This window comes from Mustelus asterias, unplaced genomic scaffold, assembly GCF_964213995.1.
Source record: "Mustelus asterias unplaced genomic scaffold, sMusAst1.hap1.1 HAP1_SCAFFOLD_338, whole genome shotgun sequence".
NCBI lineage: Eukaryota > Metazoa > Chordata > Chondrichthyes > Carcharhiniformes > Triakidae > Mustelus > Mustelus asterias.
The window spans coordinates 245,271-267,091 of record NW_027590299.1 but is presented as its reverse complement, the minus strand read 5'-3'; positions in this window follow the sequence as shown (position 1 = coordinate 267,091).

Here is a 21,821-nt window from a genome sequence, read left to right as displayed (position 1 = left end):
GCACCTAATCCCTGCAGTAAATATCCTGGGAGTGTTCGTCGGATCAGTGTGTATTGATATAACACAATGTTGTTCCCCTCTCATCTGAATGCTCCCTCCTCACATCAACACACTCCCTCTCACCTCAGCAACCGCCTCTCACTTCAACTCCCACCGTCCACAGCAACACCCCTCACCTCAACACTGACCCTGTCACCTCAAAATTCCCCTTCACCTCAACACTCTCTCTCTCACCCCACTCACATCAAAAATAGGATTGACCTTGTGAGTTCCTTCAATCTTTCTGATTCTAGGCTGCCATCAACAGCATAAAGTTTCACTGTGCACCGTCCGTCTGTTCCTCCAGGAATACCCGAGTGTTAAATAATTTCTGAATAGAGCATCTATTTCAGGTCAGGGAAAGGTAGCGGCGTTGAAGCATGATGCTAAATACCAGCATTAACTATACCAATGTCTGATTTCTCCATGTCCCGGGTTACATTGATTTGGGTGAGAATTTAGGAGGCATGGTTAGTAAGTTTGCAGATGACACCAAGATTGGTGGCATAGTGGACAGTGAAAGTTATCTCCGATTGCAACGGGATCTTGATCAATTGGGCCAGTGGGCTGACAAATGAGAGATGAAGTTTAATTTAGATAAATGCGAGATTATGCATTTTGGTAGATGGAATCAGGGCAGGATTTACTGAGTTAATGGTTGGGCGTTGGGGAGAGTTACAGAACAAAGAAATCTAGCGCGGGGGTAAGGGAAATACAGACATTGACAGCAAAACAGAGGGTTGAAGTGAGATGGTGGGATGAGACACAGGATCTGGGGGGGGGGGGGTGTCCAGTGTGGGCTCAGAACAAAGAACAATAAAGCACAGGAACGGGCCCTTCGGCCCTCCAAGCTTGCCCCGATCTATTCCCAGTCTGTTAGAACCGAGAACCATAGAACATTACAGCACAGAAACAGACCTTTTGGTCCTTCTTGCCTGTGCCGAACCATTGACTGCCTCGTCCCACTGAACTGCACCTGGACCATATCCCTCCACACCCCTCTCATCCATGTACCTGTCCAAGCTTTTCTTAAATGGTAAAAGTGAGCCCGCATTCACCACTTCATCTGACAGCTCATTCCACACTCCCACCACACTCTGTGTGAAGAAGCCCCCCCGCCCCCCCCCCCACCCCCTGATCTTCCCTTTTCCCCTTTAACCCGTGTCCTCTAGTTTTTTTCTCCCCTAGCCTCCGTGGAAAAAGCCTCCTTCCATTCACTCAATCTATATCCATCATAATTTTATACACCTCTATCAAATCTCCCCTCATTTGTCTATGCTCCAGGGAATAATGTCCTAACCTATTCAAACTTTCTCTGTAACTCAGCTTCTCAAGTCCCGGCAGCATCCTTGTGAAACTTCTCTGCACTGTTCCAACTTTATTAATATCCTTCCTGTAATTAGGTGACCAGAACTGCTCACAATACTCTCAATTCGGCCTCACCAATGTCTCATACAACCTCACCATAACATTCCAACTCTTATACTCAATACTTTGATTTATAAAGGCCATTGTACCAAAAGCACTCTTAACTACCGGTGACGCCACTTTTATGCATTATGTGTCTGTATTCCCAGATCCCCCTGTTCTACTGCACTCTTCAGAGTCCTACCATTTACCTTGTATGTTCTACCTTGGTTTGTCCTTTCACACTTGTCTGCATTAAACTCCATCTGCCATTTTGCAGCCCATTTTGCTGGCAAATCCCTCTGCAAGCTTTGAAAACCTTCCTCACTGTCCACGACACCTCCAATCTTTGTATCGTCAGCAAATTTGCTGGTCCAATTTACCGCATTATCATCCAGATCATTGATATAGGTGACAAATAACAATGGACCTCGCACTGATCCCTGCGGCACACCACTAGTCACAGGCCTCCACTCAGAGAAGCAATCCTCCACTACCACTCTCTGGCTTCTTCCACTGAGCCAATGTCTAAGCCAATTTACTACCTCTCCATGTTTACCTAGCGACTGACACTTCCTAAGTAACCTCCCATGTGGGACTTTTTCAAAGGCCTTACTGAATTCCATGCAGACAACATCCACCGCCTTCCCTTCATCCACTCTCCTGGTAACCTGCTCGAAAAACTCTAATAGATTGGTCAAACATGACCTACCAGGCACAAAGCGATGTTGACTCTCCCTAATAAGTCCCTGTCGATCCAATTATTTGGAGATCCTATCTCTTAGTACTCCTTCCAATAATTTACCGACTGCTAAAGTCAAACTGACCGGCCTATAATTTCCCGCATTACGTTATGAGCGTTTTTTAAACAACGGAACAACATGAGCTATCCTCCAATCATCCAGCAACTCACCCATGGATACTGACATTTTAAATATATCTTCCAGGGCCTCTGCAATTTCAACACTAGACTCCTTCAAGGTCCGAGGGAATACCCTGTCCGGTCCTGGGGATTTAGCTACTCTGATTTGCCTCAAGACAGCAAGCACCTCCTCCCCTTTAATCTGTAAAGGTTCCATGACCTCCCTCCGTATTTGCCTTATTTACATAGACGCCATGCCAGTTTCCTTAGTAAATACGGATGCAAAACACCTATTTAATATCTCCCCCATTCGTTTTGGTTCCATACATAGCCGTCTACTCTGATATTCAAGAGGACCAATTTTATCCCTGACTATCCTTTTGCTCTTAATATACCAGTAGAAGTTCTGAGGATTATCCTTCACCTTGTCTGCCAAAGCAACCTCATGTCTTCTTTTCGCCCTCCTGATTTCTTTCTTAAGTAGTTTCTTGCACTTTTTATACTCCTCAAGCATCTTATTTCTCCCTGTTGCCAATACATTTCATACATCTCTCTCTTCTTCTTCATCAGAGTTCCAATATCCCTCGAGATCCAAGGTTCCTTATTCTTATTCACTTTGCCTTTAATCCTGACAGGAACAGACAAACTCTGCACTCTGAAAATTTCTCCTTTGAAAGCCTCCCACTTACCAATCACATCCTTGCCAGAGAAGAGCCTGTCTCAATTCTCACTTTTTAGATCCTCTCTCATTCCTTCAAATTTGGCCTTTTTCCGGTTGAGAACCTCAACCCGAGGACCAGATCTATCTTTATCCATGATCAAGGACAAAACAAAGAACAAAGAACGATACAGCACAGGAACAGGCCCTTCGGCCCTCCAAGCCCGCGCCGCTCCCTGCTCCAAACTAGACCATTCTTTTGTATCCCTCCATTCCCACTCCGTTCAGGTGGCTATCTAGATAAGTCTTAAACGTTCCCAGTGTGTCCGCCTCCACCACCTTGCCCGGCAGCGCATTCCAGGCCCCCATCACCCTCTGTGTAAAAGACGTCATTCTGATATCCGTGTAAAACCTCCCCCGCTTCACCTTGAACCTACGACCCCTCGTGAACGTAACCACTGACCTGGGAAAAAGCTTCCCACCGTTCACCCTATCTCTGCCTCTCATAATTTTATACACCTCTATTAATTATCCCCTCATCCTCCGTCTTTCCAGTGAGAACAACCCCAGTTTACCCAATCTCTCCTCATAACTAAGCCCCTCCATACCAGGCAACATCCTGTTAAACCTCCTCTGCACTCTCTGCAAAGCCTCCATGTCCTTCTGCTACTGGACGCAGTATTCCAAATGCGGCCGAACCAACGTTCTATATAACCGCAACATCAGACCCCAACTTTTATATTGTATGCCCCGTCCTATAAAGGCAAGCATGCCATATGCCTTCTTCACTACCTTCTCCACCTGTGAAGTCACCTTCAAGGATCTGTGCACTTGCACACCCAGGTCCCACTGCGTATCGACACCCTTTGTGGTTCTGCCATTTATCGGATAGCTCCCCCCCCCCTACGTTAGTTCTATCAAAATGCATCACTTCACATGTATTGGGATTGAACTCCATCTGCCATTTCTTTGCCCAAATTTCCATCCTCTATCCTTCTGTAGCCTCTGACAATGTTCCTCACTATCTGCAAGTCCAGCCATTTTCGTGTCGTCCGCAAACGTACTGATCACCCCAGTTACACTTTTTTCCAGATCGTTTATTTCAATCACAAACAGCAGAGGTCTCAATACAGAGCCCTGCGTAACACCAGTAGTCACAGGCCTCCAGCCGGAAAAAGACCCTTCCACTACCACCCTCTGTCTTCTGTGACCAAGCCAGTTCTCCACCCATCTAGCCACCTCCCCCTTTATCCCATGAGATCCAACCTTTTGCACCAACCTGCCACGAGGCACTTTGTCAAACGCTTTACGGACGTCCACAGAGACGACATCCACTGCCCTTCCCTCGTCAACCATTCTAGTCACTTCTTCAAAAAACTCCACCAGGTTAGTGAGGCATGACCTCCCTCTCACAAAACCATGCTGACTATCGTTAATGAGTTTATTCCTTTCCAAATGCGCATACATTCTATCTCTAAGAATCCTCTCCAACAACTTCCCGACCACGGACGTCAAGCTCACCGGCCTATAATTTCCCGGGTTATCCTTCCTACCCTTCCTAAATAATGGGACCACATTAGCTATCCTCCAATCCTCTTGGGACCTCACCTGTGTCCAGTGACGAGACAAAGATTTGCATCAGAGGCCCAGCGATTTCATCTCTCGTCTCCCTGAGCAGCCTTGGATAGATTCCATCAGACTTTATATTCCCTAAAAAAACCGAACACTTCCTCCCTTGTCATGGAGATTTTCTCCAACGGTTCAACGCTCCCCTCCGACACACTACCAGTCAACACATCCCTCTCCTTTGTGAATACCGGCGCAAAGTATTCATTTAGGATCTCAAGTTGAAACTAATGGCGTTATGATCACTGGGACCAAAGTGTTCCCGTTATCATGCTTCCGTCACTTGTCCTAACTCGTTTCCTAAAAGGAAATCTAATTTTACATCCTCTCTGTTTGGTACCTCTATATATTGATTTAGAAAAAAATCCTGAACACATTTTACAAACTCTAACCCGTCTAGACCTTTCACAGTATGGGAGTCCCAATCTATATGTGGAAAATTAAAATCCCCTCCGATCACAACTTTATGTTTCCTGCAGTTGTCTGCTATCTCTCTGCAGATTTGCTCCTCCAATTCTCGCTGACTATTGGGTGGTCTATAATACACCCCCATGAATGTGGTCATACCACCCATATGGCCTCGGTCGACAAACCCTCTAATCTGTCCTGCCTGAGCACCGCTGTAACATTTTCCCTGACTAGCAATACCACTCCCCCACCCTTCATCCCTCTGCCTCTATCACGTCTGAAACATCGGAACCCTGGAACATTGAGCTGCCAGTCCTGCCCCTCCTGCAACCAAGTTTCACTGATGGCTATAATGTCATAATTCCATGTGTCATTCCACGCCCTCAGCTCATCTGCCTTCCCCACAATACTCCTGGCATTGAAATAGACACGCCTCAGAAGATTATTATCACCACACACAACCCTTCTATTTGTGATATTTCATGAACTATTAACATCATTCACCTTCACCCCCGCTCCACTGTTTGCTCTGGCACTCTGGTTCCCATCCCCCTGCAAATCTAGTTTAAACCCTCCCCAATAACACTGGCAAACCACCCTGCAAGTATATTGGTCCCCTTGTAGTTTAGGTGTAACCTGTCTCTCTTGTACAGGTTTCACCTGCCCCAGAAGAGGTCCCAATGACCTAGAAATCTGAAAACCTGCCCCCTACACCAGTTCCTCAGCCACGTGTGCATCCGCCCGAGCATCCTACTCTTACCCTCACTGGCACGTGGCACAGGTAGCAATCATGTGGCTCTGTCCATGTGGCTATCTAGATAAGTCATAAATGATCCTAGCGTGTCTGCCTCAACCAGCTTGCTTGGTCGAACATTCCAGGCCCCCACCACCCTCTGTGCAAAATACATCCCCCGCATATCTGTCTTGAGCATTGCCCCCCTTACCTGAACTTGAGACCCCTTGTGTTTGTCATTTCTGACCTGGAAAATGCTTCCAACTGTTCACCCTATCTATGCCCTTCATAATTTTGAAAACTTCTATTAGGTCGCCCCTCAACCTCCGTCTTTCCAGTGAGAACAACCCAAGTTTACTCAATCTCTCCTCATAGCTAATACCCTCCATCCCAGGCAACATCCTGTTTAACCTCCTCTGTACTCTGTCCAAACCCTCCACGTCCTTCTGGTAGTGTGGCGACCAGAACTGGATGCAGTATTCCAAATGTGGCCGAGCCAACGTTCTATATAACCGCAACGTCAGACCCCAACGTTTATACGCTATGCCACGTCCAATAAAGGCAAGCATGCCATATGCCTTCTTCACCACCTTTTCCACCTGTGCTGCCACCTTTAAGGACCTGTGGACTTATGGACTCAGTCCCCAGCTCCCTGTCTCTGGAGAAAAGACTCAGTCACAGCCCTCTGGGATTCCTGATTTACAGAATTAAACAACTAAATAAACAAATAAATAAATATTGGGAGGCTGATTTTAAAAAGTCTCCCCAAGGAATGGACACAGCTTGTTCCCAGTTTAAAGAGGGGAGTTTATCTCTTTCTGTGACTGACATGTTATCCATTCAGACTCGGAATATACATGGCGTTCAGTGGCTGGGTGGGAGGATTACACCAGGCATGAGGCTGGGAAAATTAAATTTCTCCCCTTTGTCCCCTCCGGATGTTGTCAAATTGTTGCCCATGGGATCTGGCTGTGCATCAATAACCAGCTGCCTTTCCTGAACTCCAAATTGTAAACATGCCAATTTAAAATGGAACTGGCTCAGTGACTGTAAAACACTTGGGAAGGAGGAGGGAGGGATGCAATTAAAATTCCCCGGCCTTGGAAATGACTTATTCCCAATTACAGAGTCCGGATTGTGTTTTTAGAAGGGGTGGTGTGAATTGGAAAATTGCCAGGGGCAGGTGGTCGGGACAGGGGTTTAATATCACTGCCTCTGTCACTCCAGCTTTCAGGATTGTTGTGTTTCACTGGAGTGGAGCGATTCCTGCTCTTTGCCCCAAGGTTTAATGCAGCCTATATGACTAGTCCTCAATTCAAGCCCTAATCTCACAGGGCCCTCAGGAAGCCTCCTCCATTTGCTTCATCCCCAAACAGTGTCTGTGCTAAATTGGATGGGATGAATTATTCAATAAAAACTGTAGCAGCCTCTTCAATTCTTCTTTTGGGATGTTATTGAGGGTTTTACTCGCTCTCTCCCTCTCTCTGCGTCCCTTTATGTATCTTTGTGATTGAAGGAAATGAAGGAAAGGTGACAGAGAGAGAGAGTGTGAAAACAGTGGTGGAAATGTGGTTCCTTCACAGATTCCAACATGATATAAAATGCAGCAGAAACAGGTGGAGAGAGAGAGAGAGAGAAGAGAACGAGGCGGATGTGGAAACAGCTGGATGTGGTGGGTTAAACTGAGGCTGTTAGTGGGAGGGGGGCTTCAATGAGGGACACACCCTCCATTTTACTTCTGAGGGTCGTGTCGGGATCGTGTCTCAGTCTCTTTTTCCCACGCGCTCTCTCAGTCTGATTCTCTGTCAGTCTCAATCTCTCTCAGTCTGATTCTCTGTCAGTCTCAATCTCTCTCAGTCTGATTCTCTGTCAGTCTCAATCTCTCTCTCAGTCTGATTCTCTGTCAGTCTCAGTCTCTCTCTCAGTCTGATTCTCTGTCAGTCTCAGTCTCTCTCTCAGTCTGATTCTCTGTCAGTCTCAATCTCTCTCAGTCTGATTCTCTGTCAGTCTCAATCTCTCTCTCAGTCTGATTCTCTGTCAGTCTCAATCTCTCTCTCAGTCTGATTCTCTGTCAGTCTCAATCTCTCTCTCAGTCTGATTCTCTGTCAGTCTCAATCTCTCTCTCAGTCTGATTCTCTGTCAGTCTCAATCTCTCCCTCAGTCTGATTCTCTGTCAGTCTCAATCTCTCCCTCAGTCTGATTCTCTGTCAGTTTCAATCTCTCTCTCAGTCTTATTCGATCTCTGTCTATCGCATTCTCTTTCTCTCTGCCTCATTCTCTCTATGTGTCGATACCTGTAAACATTTCCTCAATTGTAAAATATTTGCAACCTATATGCCTGCTGTCAGTTTCGACATTACAGCAATCCTGCAGGAACTGAGAGAGAGAAAGATCCACTGTGAGAAAGCTGAATTTTAAAATGCCCACTATTTTGGTGATCTTTGTGTACACAGGGTGATTGCAGAATTCCAAAATTACAATGCTGAGGTCATATTATACGCTGCACCCGGAGGAAACCCCTGCAGACACGGAGAGAACGTGAAAACTCCACACAGACAGTGATCAAAGCCGATAATCGAACGCAATTCACTGGCGCTGTGAGGCAGCAGTGTTAACCCACTGTGCCACCGTGTCACTGTGAGACAGCAGTGTTAACCCACTGTGTCACCGTGTCGCTGTGAGGCAGCAGTGTTAACCCACTGTGTCACCGTGTCACTGTGAGGCAGCAGTGTTAACCCACTGTGTCACCGTGTCACTGTGAGGCAGCAGTGTTAACCCACTGTGTCACCGTGTCGCTGTGAGGCAGCAGTGTTAACCCACTGTGTCACCGTGTCGCTGTGAGGCAGCAGTGTTAACCCACTGCGTCACCGTGTCACTGTGAGACACCATTGTTAACCCACTGTGTCACCGTGTCACTGTGAGGCAGCAGTATTAACCCACTGCGTCACCGTGTCGCTGTGAGACAGCAGTGTTAACCCACTGTGCCACCGTGTCACTGTGAGGCAGCAGTGTTAACCACTGTGCCACCGTGTCACTGTGAGGCAGCAGTGTTAACCACTGCGTCACCGTGTCGCTGTGAGGCAGCAGTGTTAACCACTGTGTCACCGTGTCACTGTGAGGCAGCAGTGTTAACCCACTGTGTTACCGTGTCCCTGTGAGGCAGCAGTGTTAACCATTGTGTCACCGTGTCACTGTGAGGCAGCAGTGTTAACCCACTGTGTCACCGTGTCACTATTAGGGAGCAGTGTTAACCACTGTGCCACCGTGTCACTGTGAGACAGCAGTGTTAACCCACTGTGCCACCGTGTCACTGTGAGGCAGCAGTGTTAACCCACTGTGTCACCGTGTCACTGTGAGGCAGCAGTGTTAACCCACTGTGTCACCGTGTCGCTGTGAGGCAGCAGTGTTAACCCACTGTGTCACCGTGTCACTGTGAGGCAGCAGTGTTAACCCACTGTGCCACCGTGTCACTGTGAGGCAGCAGTGTTAACCCACTGTGCCCTTGAACAAAATGGCTTGCTATGCAATTTTGGAGGACAGTTAAGCGTCAGACATGTTGCTGTGGCTCTGGAATGGCATGTAGACCAGACCAGGTGAGGACGGCAGATTTCCGTCTCTGAAGGGCATGAGTGAAGCAGGGGGAGGATGAAGGTTTGGAGAGAGAAATTGAGAGTGCGAGGGAGTATAGTGAAGAGAGTGATGGGTACAGGAAAGAGTGCGAGGGAACACAAGAAATTGATAGCATCGAAAAGCAAAGGGCGTTGGGGGGGAGGGGGGGGGCGGGGGGCTGGGTGGTGCAGTGAAAAAAGACACAGAGTCTCCAGTGTGAGCTCTTTTCTCAGCTCCCACTCTTTGGAAAAAAGCCTCAGCCACAACCCACTGGGATTCCTGAATCAGAGAAACAAATAAACAAATGAATGGTGGGAGGCTGATTTCCAGACCAGACAGCATCCTGGTAAATCTTTTCTGTTCCCTCTCCAAAGCCTCCACATCCTTTTGGTAGTTTGGTGACCAGAATTGAACACTATATTCCAAGTGCGGTCAAAATAAGGTTCTGTAAAGCTGCAACACTACTTGCCAATTTTTAAACTCAATACCCCGGCCGATGAAGGCAAGCATGCCGTATGCCTTCTTGACTACCTTCTCCACCTGCATTGCCACTTTCAGTGACCTGTGTACCTGTACACCCAGATCGCTCTGCCTATCAATACTCCGAAGGGTTCTGCCATTTGGGTGCGGCACGGTAGCACAGTGGTTAGCACTGCTGCTTCACAGCTCCAGGGTCCCGGGTTCGATTCCCGGCTCGGGTCACTGTCTGTGTGGAGTTTGCACATTCTCCTCGTGTTTGCGTGGGTTTCCTCCGGGTGCTCCGGTTTCCTCCCACAGTCCAAAGATGTGCGGGTTAGGTTGATTGGCCAGGTTAAAAATTGCCCCTTAGAGTCCTGAGATGCGTAGGTAAGAGGGATTAGCGGGTAAATATGTGGGGGTAGGACCTGGGTGGGATTGTGGTCGGTGCAGACTCGATGGGCCGAATGGCCTCCTTCTGCACTGTAGGGTTTCTATGATTTCTATGATTTACTGTAATATTTCCTATCTGTATTAGACCTTCCAAAATGCATTACTTCACATTTGTCCTGATTAAACTCCATCTGCCATCTCTCTGCCCAAGTCTTGGACTGATCTCTATCCTGCTGTATCCTCTGACGGTCCTCATCGCTATCCGCAAATCCACCAACCTATGTGTCATCAGCAAACTTACCTTCCCCCGCCACCCCTCATCTCCTGCCCCCCCGCAACCCCTCACGCCATCCCTACAGCCTCTCGCACCCTTCAACACCCCCCACAACCCCTCACCCCTCCCCACAACCTCTCGCACCCTTCAACGCCCCCCCCCCACAACCTCTCACCCCCTCCCCACAACCTCTCGCCCCCGTTCAACCCCCCCCAACAACCCCTCACCCCCTCCCCACAACCTCTCGCACCCTTCAACCCCCCCCCCAACCCCTCACCACAGCCTCTCGCACCCTTCAACCCCTCCCCGCGACCCCTTGCCCCACTTCCCCCCACAACTCGTCCCCTCAATACCAATTGACTCTAATCGATGGACTTGGACTATCAGCGACTATACCTTGTGTATTGATGTGTTTGTCCAGAAGCTTCTTCAATCAGAGAGTTCCTGCCGCCAGCAGCCACTCAGCCAGCGAGTTCCAGATTTCCAACACAGTCTGCTCAACATTCTGTACCCACATCCCCTCTGAAACACTCTCACCTTTAACCTCTGCCCTTTGTTCAAACCCACACATCTATGGCACTGGGCATGCGCTCTCCCCACATTGCCGCTCACAAAGATGGCACTGGGCATGCGCTCACCTCACATTGCCCCTCACAAAGATGGCACTGCGCATGCGCTCATCTCACATTGCCCCTCACAAAGATGGCGGCGGCGCAGGCGCACAGCCCCGCTGTAAACATGGCGGCCGTGAACTCGGGCCCGAAACGGGGAACAATACTGGGCTCCTGTTGGGTACAAACGGGGAATAGGGGATTCCATTCTCTGTGTTTCCGCTTTACAGAAACCTGGTTATGAATCCGCTCCGCCCACCCACTGGATCCATCGCTCCCCCCGAACCGCCATTCCACTCACTGAGTGACTGGTCATCAGATCACACATCGCCATCAGCACACTGCGCATGCTCCACTCTCAGCCCCGCCCCTCATTCACTCCGATTGGTTGGAGGACCAGCCGCTCCCGCTCGGTCCGCCAGTCCCGCCCCCTTCTCCTCCTATTGGTCCGGAGCTGCCGTCAATCAGACGGGTATTGTGACGGTGTGTGATGGTGGGCGGGGCCACAGCACCAGGTTAAAGGCCAACAGGTCTCTTTGGCAGCACAAGACACGATATTCCGAGTCTGAATAGACAACATCTCGGTCACAGAAAGAGATAAACTCCCCTCTTTCAACTGGGAAAAAGCTGTGTCCTTTCCTTGGGGAGACTTTTTAAAATCAGCCTCCCAACATTTATTTATTTGTTTATTTAGTTGTTTATTTCTGTAAATCAGGAATCTCAGAGGGCTGTGACTGAGACTTTTCTCCAGAGACAGGGAGCTGGGCATTGAGTCCATAAGTCCACAGGTCCTTAAAGGTGGCAGCACAGGTGGAAAAGGTGGTGAAGAAGGCATATGGCATGCTTGCCTTTATTGGACGGAGCAGAGAGTATAAAAGTTGAGGTCTGATGTTGCGCTTATATAGAACGTTGGCGAGGGCACATTTGGAATACTGCGTCCAGTTCTGGTCGCCACACTGCCAGAAGGAGGTGGAGGCTTTGGAGAGAGTACAGAAAAGGTTTCACAGGATGTTGCCTGGGATGGAGTGTATTAGTTATGAGGAGAGATTGAGTAAACTTGGGTTGTTCTCACTGGAAAGACGGAGGTTGAGGGGCGACCTAATAGAAGTTTTCAAAACTATGAAGGGCATAGATAGGGTGAACAGTTGGAAGCATTTTCCCAGGTCAGTAATGACAAACACAAGGGGTCACAAGTTCAGGTAAGGGGGGCAATGTTCAAGACAGATATGCGGGGGATGTATTTTGCACAGAGGGTGGTGGGGGCCTGGAATGTTCTACCAAGCAAGGTGGTTGAGGCAGACACGCTAGGATCATTTAAGGCTTATCTCGATAGCCACATGAAGAGAGCCACATGATTGCTACCTGTGCCACGTGCCAGTGAGGGTAAGAGTAGGATGCTCGGGCGGATGAACACGTGGCTGACGGACTGGTGTAGGGGGCAGGGTTTCAGATTTCTATGTTATTGGGACCTCTTCTGAGGCAGGTGGGATGTGTTTCAGAGAGATGGGTTACACCTGAACTACAAGGGAACCAATATACTTGCAGGGAGATTTGCTCGTGTTATTGGGGAGCGTTTGAACTAGATTTGCAGGCGGATGGGAACCAGAGTGCCAGAGCAGATAGTGAGCAGTGGTCAAAAGACAGGTTAGTTCAAGCAAAATCACAAATGGAAGGGTAGAGTGTGGTGGAAATAACCTTTTGAGGTGTGTCTATTTCAATGCCAGGAGTATTGTGGGGAAGGCAGATAAGCTGAAGGCGTGGATCGACACATGGGGAAATATGACATTATAGCCATTAGTGAAAATTGGACACAGGAGGCGCAGGACTGGCAGGTCAATGTTCCAGGGTTCCAATGTTTCAGGCGGGATAGAGGCAGAGGGATAAAAGGTGAGGGGGGTGGCATTGTTGGTCAGGGAAAATGTTACAGCTGTACTCAGGCAGGATAGATTGAGGAGCTTGTCGACAGAGGCCCTATGGGTGGAGCTGAGAAACAGGAAAGGTAAGACCACATTAATGGTGTTGTGTCATAGACCACCCAATAGTCAGCGAGAATTGGAGGAGCAAATCAGCAGAGAGATAGCTGACAACTGCAAGAAACACAAAGTTGTGATAGGAGGGGATTTTAATTTTCCACATATAGATTGGGACTCATATACTGTTAAAGGTTTAGACGGGGTAGAATTTGTAAAATGTGTTCAGGAGAAGTTTCTGCATCAGTATACAGAGGAGCCAACGAGAGAGGGTGCGATTTTGGATCTCCTATTGGGAAATGAGTTAGGGCAGGTGATGGATGTGAGAGTGAAGGAACACTCTGGATCCAGTGATCATAATGCCATTAGTTTCAACCTGATCATGGATAAGGATAGATCAGGTCCTCGGGTTGAAGTTCTGAAGTGGAAAAAAGGCCAAATTTGATGAAATGAGAAGGGATCTGGGAAGTGTGGATTGGCACAGGCTGTTCTCTGGTAGGGATTTAAATGGAAAGTGGGAGGCCTTCAAAGGAGAAATTTTGAGAGTGCAGAGTTTGTATGTTCCTGTCAGGATTAAAGGCAAAGTAAATAGGAATAAGGAACCTTGGTTCTCGAGGGAGATTGTAACACTGATTAAGAGGAAGAGAGAGTTATATCAAATGTACAGGCAGCAAGGAACAGATCTGATGCTCGAGGAGTATAAAAAGGGCAAGAAGCTACTTAAGAGGGAAATCAGGAGTGCAAAACGAAGACATGAGGTTGCTTTGGCAGCCAGTGTGAAGGAAAATCCAAAGAGCTTCTATATGTTAGGAGCAAAAGGATAGTGAGGGACAAAATTGGTCCTCTTGAAGACCAGAGTGGTAGACTGTGTATGGAACCAAAAGAGATGGGGGAGATACTAAATGTTTTTTTGTCATCCGTATTTACTGAAGAAACGGGTATGGAGTCTCCGGAAATAGAGAAAACAGGTAGGGAGGTCATGGAACCTTTACAGATTAAAGGGGAGGAGGTGCTTGCTGTCTTGAGGCAAATCAGAGTGGGAAAATCCCCAGGACCGGACAGGGTATTCCCACTGACCTTGAGGGAAGCTAGTGTTGAACATGAAGGAGCTCTGACAGACATATTTAAAATGTCAGTATTCACGGGGGAGGTGCCGGATGATTGGAGGCTGGCTCGTGTTGTTCCTTTGTTTATAAAAGGTTCCAGAATAAATCCGGGAAATGAAAGGCCAGTAAGTTTGACGTCGATGGTGGGCAAGGTCTTGGAAGGTGTGATAAGGGATAGCATCTATACGTAATTTGCATAGACAGGGACTTATTAGGGAGAATCAACATGGCTTTGTGCGTGGTAGGTCATGTTTGACCAATCTATTAGAGTTTTTAGAGGAGGTTACCAGGAAAATGGATGAAGGGAAGGCGGCAGATGTTGTCTACCTGGATTTCAGCAAGGCCTTTGACAAGGTCCCTCTTGGGAGGTTAGTTAGGAAGGTTCAGTCGCTGGGTATACATGGGGAGGTAGTAAATTGGATTAGACACTGGCTCAATGGAAGAAGCCAGAGAGTGGTTATGGAGGATTGCTTCTCTGAGTGGAGGCCTGTGACTAGTGGTGTGCCGCAGGGATCGGTGTTGTGTCCATTGTTGTTTGTCATCTATATCAATGATCTGGATGATAATGTGGTAAATTGGATCAGCAAATTTGCTGATGATACAAAGATTGGAGGTGTAGTGGACAGTGAGGAAGGTTTTCAAAGCTTGCAGAGGGACCAACAAGAAAAATGGGCTGAAAAATGGCAAATGGAATTTAACGCAGACAAGTGCGAGATATTGCACTTTGGAAGGACAAACCAACGTAGAACGTACAGGGTAAATGGTAGGACTCTGAAGAGTGCAGTTGAACAGAGGGATCTGGGAATACAGGTACACAATTCCCTAAAAGAGACGTCACAGGTGGATAAGGTTGTAAAGAGTGCCTTGGATACATTGGCCTTTATAAATCGGAGTATCGAGTATAAAAGTTGGAGTGTTATGGTAATGTTATATTAGGCATTGCTGAGGCCGAATTTAGAGTATTGTGTACAGTTTTGGTCACCGTGTTACAGGAAGGATGTAAATAAGGTTGAAAGAGTGCAGAGAAGGTTTTTAAGGATGTTGCCGGGACTTGTGAAGCTGAGTTACTGAGAGAGATTGAATAGGTTGGGTCTTTATTCCCTGGAGTGTAAAAGAATGAGGGGAGATTTGAGAGAGGTGTATAAGATTTTGATGGGTATAGATAGAGTCAATGCAAGCAGGCTTTTTCCACTGAGGCGAGGGGAGAAAAAAACCAGAGGCCATGGGTTTAAGGGTGAAAGGAGAAAAGATTAAAGGGAATATTAGGGGCGGCTTCTTCACGCAGAGAGTGGTGGGTGTGTGGAATGAGCTGCCGGATGAAGTGGTAAATGCTTTTAACATTTCAGAAAAACTTGGACGGGTTGATGGATGAGAGGGTTGTGGAGGGATATGGTCCAAGTGCAGGTCAGTGGGACGAGGCAAAAAATGGTTCGGCACAGACAAGAAGAGCCAAAAGGCCTGTTTCTGAGCTGTAATTTTCTATGGTTTTCTATGCCAAATTTCCATTGTCTTCTGAGAAAGTAGAGGCATCTTAACCATCGCATCGGCATGGAAGGACCAGGACAGGTTGTTGGTGATCTGCACACCTGGAAACTTGAAGCTCTCGACCATCTTCACTTCATCCCCATTGATGTAGACAGGGGCATGTCCTCCACGACGTTCCCTGAAGTCGATGACTATCACCTTCATTTTGTTGACATTGAAAGATACATAATTGTCATCGCACCAGTTCACCAGATTCTCTATCTCTGGACCAGAGAGAGGAGGGGACAAGAGGGATGGGGATTTGGGGAATGAGGGGAATGGGGAATGGGGGATGTAGGGAATGAGGGGGTTCTGGGGGTGAGGGTGATATGGAAGTCAGGGGATCAAGGGGTCAGGGTGATATGGGATGGGGGATATGGAGAATGAAGGAAATGGGGATTTGAGGAATGAGGAGGTGGGGATATGGGGAATAAGGGAAATATGGGGGTGAGGGTGATATGGAGGCCGGGAAAAGGGGTGAGGGTGATGTGGGGGTGAGTGGGACATGGGAAATTAGGGGGATGTGGGAATCAGGGATATGTGAATGAAGGAGGTATGGGTATGAGAGGATTGGGGTTATGGGGAATGGGGGCATTATAGGGATGAGGGCGATGGGAATGTACGGGAGATATGGAGAAATGAAAATAATGGTTAGAGAGGGAGGTGGGGATATGAGGGGGTGGGGATATGGGGGTTGAGGGTATGGGAGTTATATGGGTGAAGGGATGGGAGGATGGGGTGGCGATATGCTGGGGATATAGGGTGAGGATATGTGGAATATGTAGTGAGGGGGATATGAGGATGAGGGGAATTGTGGAATATGGAGGCGGGATATGGGGGTGAAGCGCAGAGGGGATATGGGGAATAAAGGAATAGGATGAAATGGGGGTGAGAGTGATTGGGACACGGGGAATGAGAGGGCGGGGAGATATGGGACAACGGGAATGAGGATGAAGCGGGGATACGGGGTGAGCAGGATGGGGAATTAGATTAGAGGGACAATGTATAGAGAAAGGGAAATAGTGGCGATGGGGGTTAATGGAGGGAACAGTGAGGGGGAACAGAGAAGGGAATGGAGGGATCAGGATGGAATAGAGGGGATAGTTGTGGTGCAGAAGGGGTGAATAATGGTGACACAGTGCGGAGCAGAGCAAAAGAATAGAGGGGATGGGGAAATAGTGGGGATACTGGGTCGGGGGACTGGAGGGGACACAGGTCGGTGAAAGGAAGAGAGTGAGATGGAAAGAGTCGGAGACCGGGAAGAAACAAATAAAGGGAGAGTGAGCAATAAACGAAAATTAGATGAGCTTCAGTGTCAGCAACGAAATCCATTTGTCTGCCTCAGAGTGTTCCTCGACTCTCATCTTCTTTCTCAGAAGAAAGAATATGGTCCCCTGATATGATGGTGGTTCTTGCACTATCAGACTTGCCCTGCCATAGAATATGGTGTTAAACCCCTGGGCGCATAATTAATGAGTTGGGAGCTGGAAGAAATGGTGTGGTTTCCCGCCAGCTCGAGAGCGGGAAACACACCAAGTTCCTCTCCTCTCACCATGGGACATAGACCTGGGTGGGAGATTTCCGTCCAGGGAGTCACAGCCTACAGTTTCCTGCTGGTTCACTCCCTCCTTCATGGAGTAGAGCTGTTACATTTTGCAGTTTCCAGTCCACTTGGGCCTGTCATGAACCTCGGGAATGTTAGCAGATTACAACCAATGCAGTGCCATAGCAGAGGCCTGGGCATCCAGGTGTGTGATGGCGGGAATTGGATTGTGGGGCAGAGGAGTAGATTTGGCAGCAAGGACAGATGGGTGGCTCTCAGTTGGCTCCCCTTTCCTAATGTCTGGTTCTTTGATAAAACACTTCAGAGCCTTTAAATAAGCCACCTCCGCCCTCCCCCCTCCCCATCCAGGAACCCACAAGCAACCTGACAGTGTGAGAGTGATCAATGCTTACTTTTCAGGCTCCCCGCATGACAAGTTCCCCCATCCACCATTGGGTGAATACCGGCAGTGACAGGATGAGGCCCTTAGGTGATCATTAAATGCCCACCTAACGGCCTCAATTGTTGGCAGGCAGGAAGGCCATTCATGAGGCAGGAAAGTGGCAGGGTCCGCATCAATCACTCTCCCACCTGATTAAATGCCTTCCCCACCAGCTCCAAACTTACCACGGGAAAACGCATTGAGTTCCACCCAGTATTTTAGTGAGGGCATGGAAAGAAAGGACAATTCATTTTTTTAAAAGGATCAAAGAAATTAAAGGAAAACATCCACATTGTAAAATTGCCCCTCTTTTTTCTGAAATCACAAATGACCAGTTTCTTTTGTTGTTCGAACTTTGGAGTTGATAGGAACTGTAGGAGGAGGAATTTATTTGATTTGATTTATTCTTGTCACATATATTAGTGTACAGTGAAAAGTATTGCATCTTGCACGCTATACAGACAAAGCACATTGTACATAGAAAAGGAAAGGAGAAGTATGTAGTGTTACAGTCATAGCTAGGGTGTTGAGAAAGATCAGTGTGATGCGAGGGGGGCCATTCATAAGTCTGATGGCAGCAGGGAAGAAGCTGTTCTTGAGTCAGTTGGTAATTTCCACATGTGGCAAATACAATGGGACAGTCCTGGTTTCCATAATGCCTGTGCTTATGGTTTTATCAACTGGGAACAGCAGAAGTCTCTCTTTCTGCCTTCTATTAACCTGATCTGATAAATGAAACACATGGAACGAAATGTGTGCTTGGTTTTGGTCAACTTGCGGTTTGGACGCACTGAACGAGTAACTTAGCTGCGGAAATTATTACAATTCACAGGAGGTCGAAACTCCAGTGAATACAAAGGCATCACAAGCTTGATTTATGTGCGCAACTGAAATAAAAGCTGATCAGCAAAGACCTTGTCTGGAGAACACCAAATATTATGACATGCTGTCGTCTCTGCTTGTTAATTTTCTAATGGAGATTGTTGGTGCTACAAATCTTATTGCTTTTGCCAGCAGCATGGTTCACCGCGCAATGGGGAGTGTACAGAAGAAGGAATGGAAAATGTATAGTTTTATTCACCATAAAAGGATCAACAAAAGGACCTTGTGTATGTATAAGGAGACTGTCACTTTCCATCCCTGGAATACTCGCTGCGTGACTGGTGTGCAACCTAATTGTTTGTGAACAGAATTCCCACTCACCTGAAGAAGGATCTTGGAGCTCCGAAACCTTGTGTGGCTTTTGCTACCAAATAAACCTGTTGGACTTTAACCTGGTGTTGTTAAACTTCTTACTGTGTTTACCCCAGTCCAACGCCGGCATCTCCACATTATGACCTAATTGAGAAGCAGAGGTGAATGGCAAAAGTGCACAAAGCATTTATCACAGACATATTCATCTACTCTGGAAAAAGGGACACTTTGAAATGGATAATGTGGTCCACTTGATCAGAAGTGGGCAATGCTATCATCTACATCATTACATAGGGAATTTTTGGGGTTTGGAGGAGGTGTGACAGATTCACTCTTGCATTCAAAAACATACCAACGAAAGTCACATTGTACAGGATTTTGTAATGCAGCCATCGATTGTCATGTGGGTAATATTTATCTCTGTTGTTCAAAGCTGTTCTGCACACAAGTGATGAGGTTATTATTAACATCTGTTCTAAATGCCTGATGCAATCGTGATATCCATCTCTGTCCCTTGGTTAGGTTGCACACAGTTGGTATTCCAGTGATGCAGAGCCATGGTCTCCCTCAGACTCACACAAACTCCTTGCCGACTGCCTCATTTTCACCAAAACACATGAATTGGGAAATTGTGACTTTGTTTTTGTTTCACCTGTTTCAACTCCATTAAGGATGTTATATAAATGCAGTTGTTGTTTAATTCCTTCTTTTCACAAGCCCATGCTTGTTCTCTTCGGAGTGAGGTGAGCTGTGCCCAGCTTCTAATTTTATATTTTACTCTTGTTCTGTGCTTCTAAAACTTCATTCTAACTCTTTCAAACTCTCTAACAACGCTCTCATGCAATTTCTCATAGATTTGGCCACACCCTAGCTGTGACTGTAACATTACATTCTGCACTCTCTCCTTTCCTTCTCTATGACAGTATGTTTTGTCTGTATAGCGCGCAAGAAAAAATACTTTTCACTGCATGTTAATACATGTGACAATAATAAATCAAAACAAATCAAATCTTTTGTTTTACAATTCACTGCCTCCATTTTAATTATATTTTCTTTCTTCCCAACTCTGTCTCACATTTCGTAAAAAGTTTAATGTCATTTGGTCCCTTTGCCTTTTGCACGGTCTCTCGCTCTTTCTCTCTGCCTCTGTTTGTGTATTTTCCTGTGGATCTGACTTGCTCCCTCTTTCTGCTTGTCCCTGCTTGTCGGTACATCTGCCTTTTTTTCATAATCTCTATCTTCTATCATTGTTTCCCTTTCTCTATTAATTCCTTGGTCACCTTTGCTGTCAAAATGTATCTTTCTCTCTATCCACTCCCCTTTGTCATTCCACTTCTTTCCCTTTCTCCCTTACTTGTCCCCGACCTCAGCCTTTCCCACTGTAGGTGGTCTCTCACCTGCCTTGATGTGGATCTGGGTGACAGATCATCTGGTGCCATTCATGACAAACTGGGATATTTCCACTCATGAACGGGGCAAGGATATAGCCAGAAGATTCTTCCTTTTGCTTTTCAATTGGCAACTTTGCTCAGCATACAATCCCTACAGTGCAGAAGGAGGTCATTTGGTCCATCGAGTCTGCACTGACTCTCCAACCGAGCATGTTACCCAGACCCAGAAACTGCCCTATCCCCGTTGCCCCAAGCATTTACCTTGCGAATCCCCCTAACCTACAGATCTTGGGACACATCTCATTTTTTGCACATAAAACAACATTAGTCCTCTTTAACTCGATACAATCATAGAATCCCCACAGTGCGGAAGGGGGCCAATCGGCCAATTGAGCTTTAACCAACAACAATCCCAGCCAGGCCTTGTTCTCATGTATTTACCCTTCTCGTCCCCCTGACACCAAGGGGCAATTTAGCACGGCCAATCCATCTAACCCGCACATCTTTGGACTGTGGAAGGAAATCGGAGCACCTGGAGGAAACTCAGGCAGACCATGGGAGAACGTGCAAACTCCACACAGACTGCCACCCGAGGCCGGAATCAAACCCGGGCAGCAGTGTAAACCACTGTGCCACCCACTTCAGTGGAACCGTTCAGCCACTCCTGTAGGCAAGTGGTGAATGCCATCCATAGTATTCCAGAGTCCTTGATTCCTGTGAGGTTTCTGTTTAATCGCAGTCCCAGGCCTTTCAACAAAATCCCCAATGACAACAGATCCGGAAGGCCAGAAGCAGCAAACCTGAGGTCCAAAATACTGATACAACATTCCAAAGAAAGTGCTGCAATACTTCTCACATCATCATAGTTCACACCAAGTCTGTCACCACTGGCCAACATTCAACCAGACCTGAATTTGAAATGTTCAAATTCCTCCATTGTCTCAGCCCTCACAATCTGTGTGACCTCCTCAGCCTCGACAACCCTTTGATATTTCTGTGCCGTATCTTTTGTGCTTTCCTGATTTTGATTTCTCTGCCACACCTTTGGCTCTGATATGGAGATGCCGGCATTGGACTGGACCGGGCGCAGTAAGAAGTCTCACAACACCAGGTTAAAGTCCAACAAGTTTATTTGGTATCACTGAGCTTTGCGAGCGCTGCCCCTTCATCAGGTGAGACTCAGCTGATGAAACGGCAGCGTTCTGAGACCCTTTGGCCACCTCGGCCGTAAGGTCAGGATCTGGGAGAGAAATCCTGGGCCCTGATGAGTCTCCTTTGGATCAGTCCATGAAACCATATTTGCAAGACACTCTTTTTTCAGGAGGATGGTCCCTTTAAATGCCACAATGGTGTCCAAATCTTTTTCTTTTCAAAGAGACTCCCATACCCAACCAAAACGTCTGAGTGGTGTAAGGCCTGGAGTTCACTCCTTAAACTTCTCTGCCTCTCCAACTGTCTCCTTCAAGTCACGCCAAAAAAACCTATTTATTTGATCAAGATTATGGTCATCTGTCCTACTAGGTGACTCTGTCACGTCTTCCTTGCTAACCCTCCTTTGAAGCATTTTAAGATGTT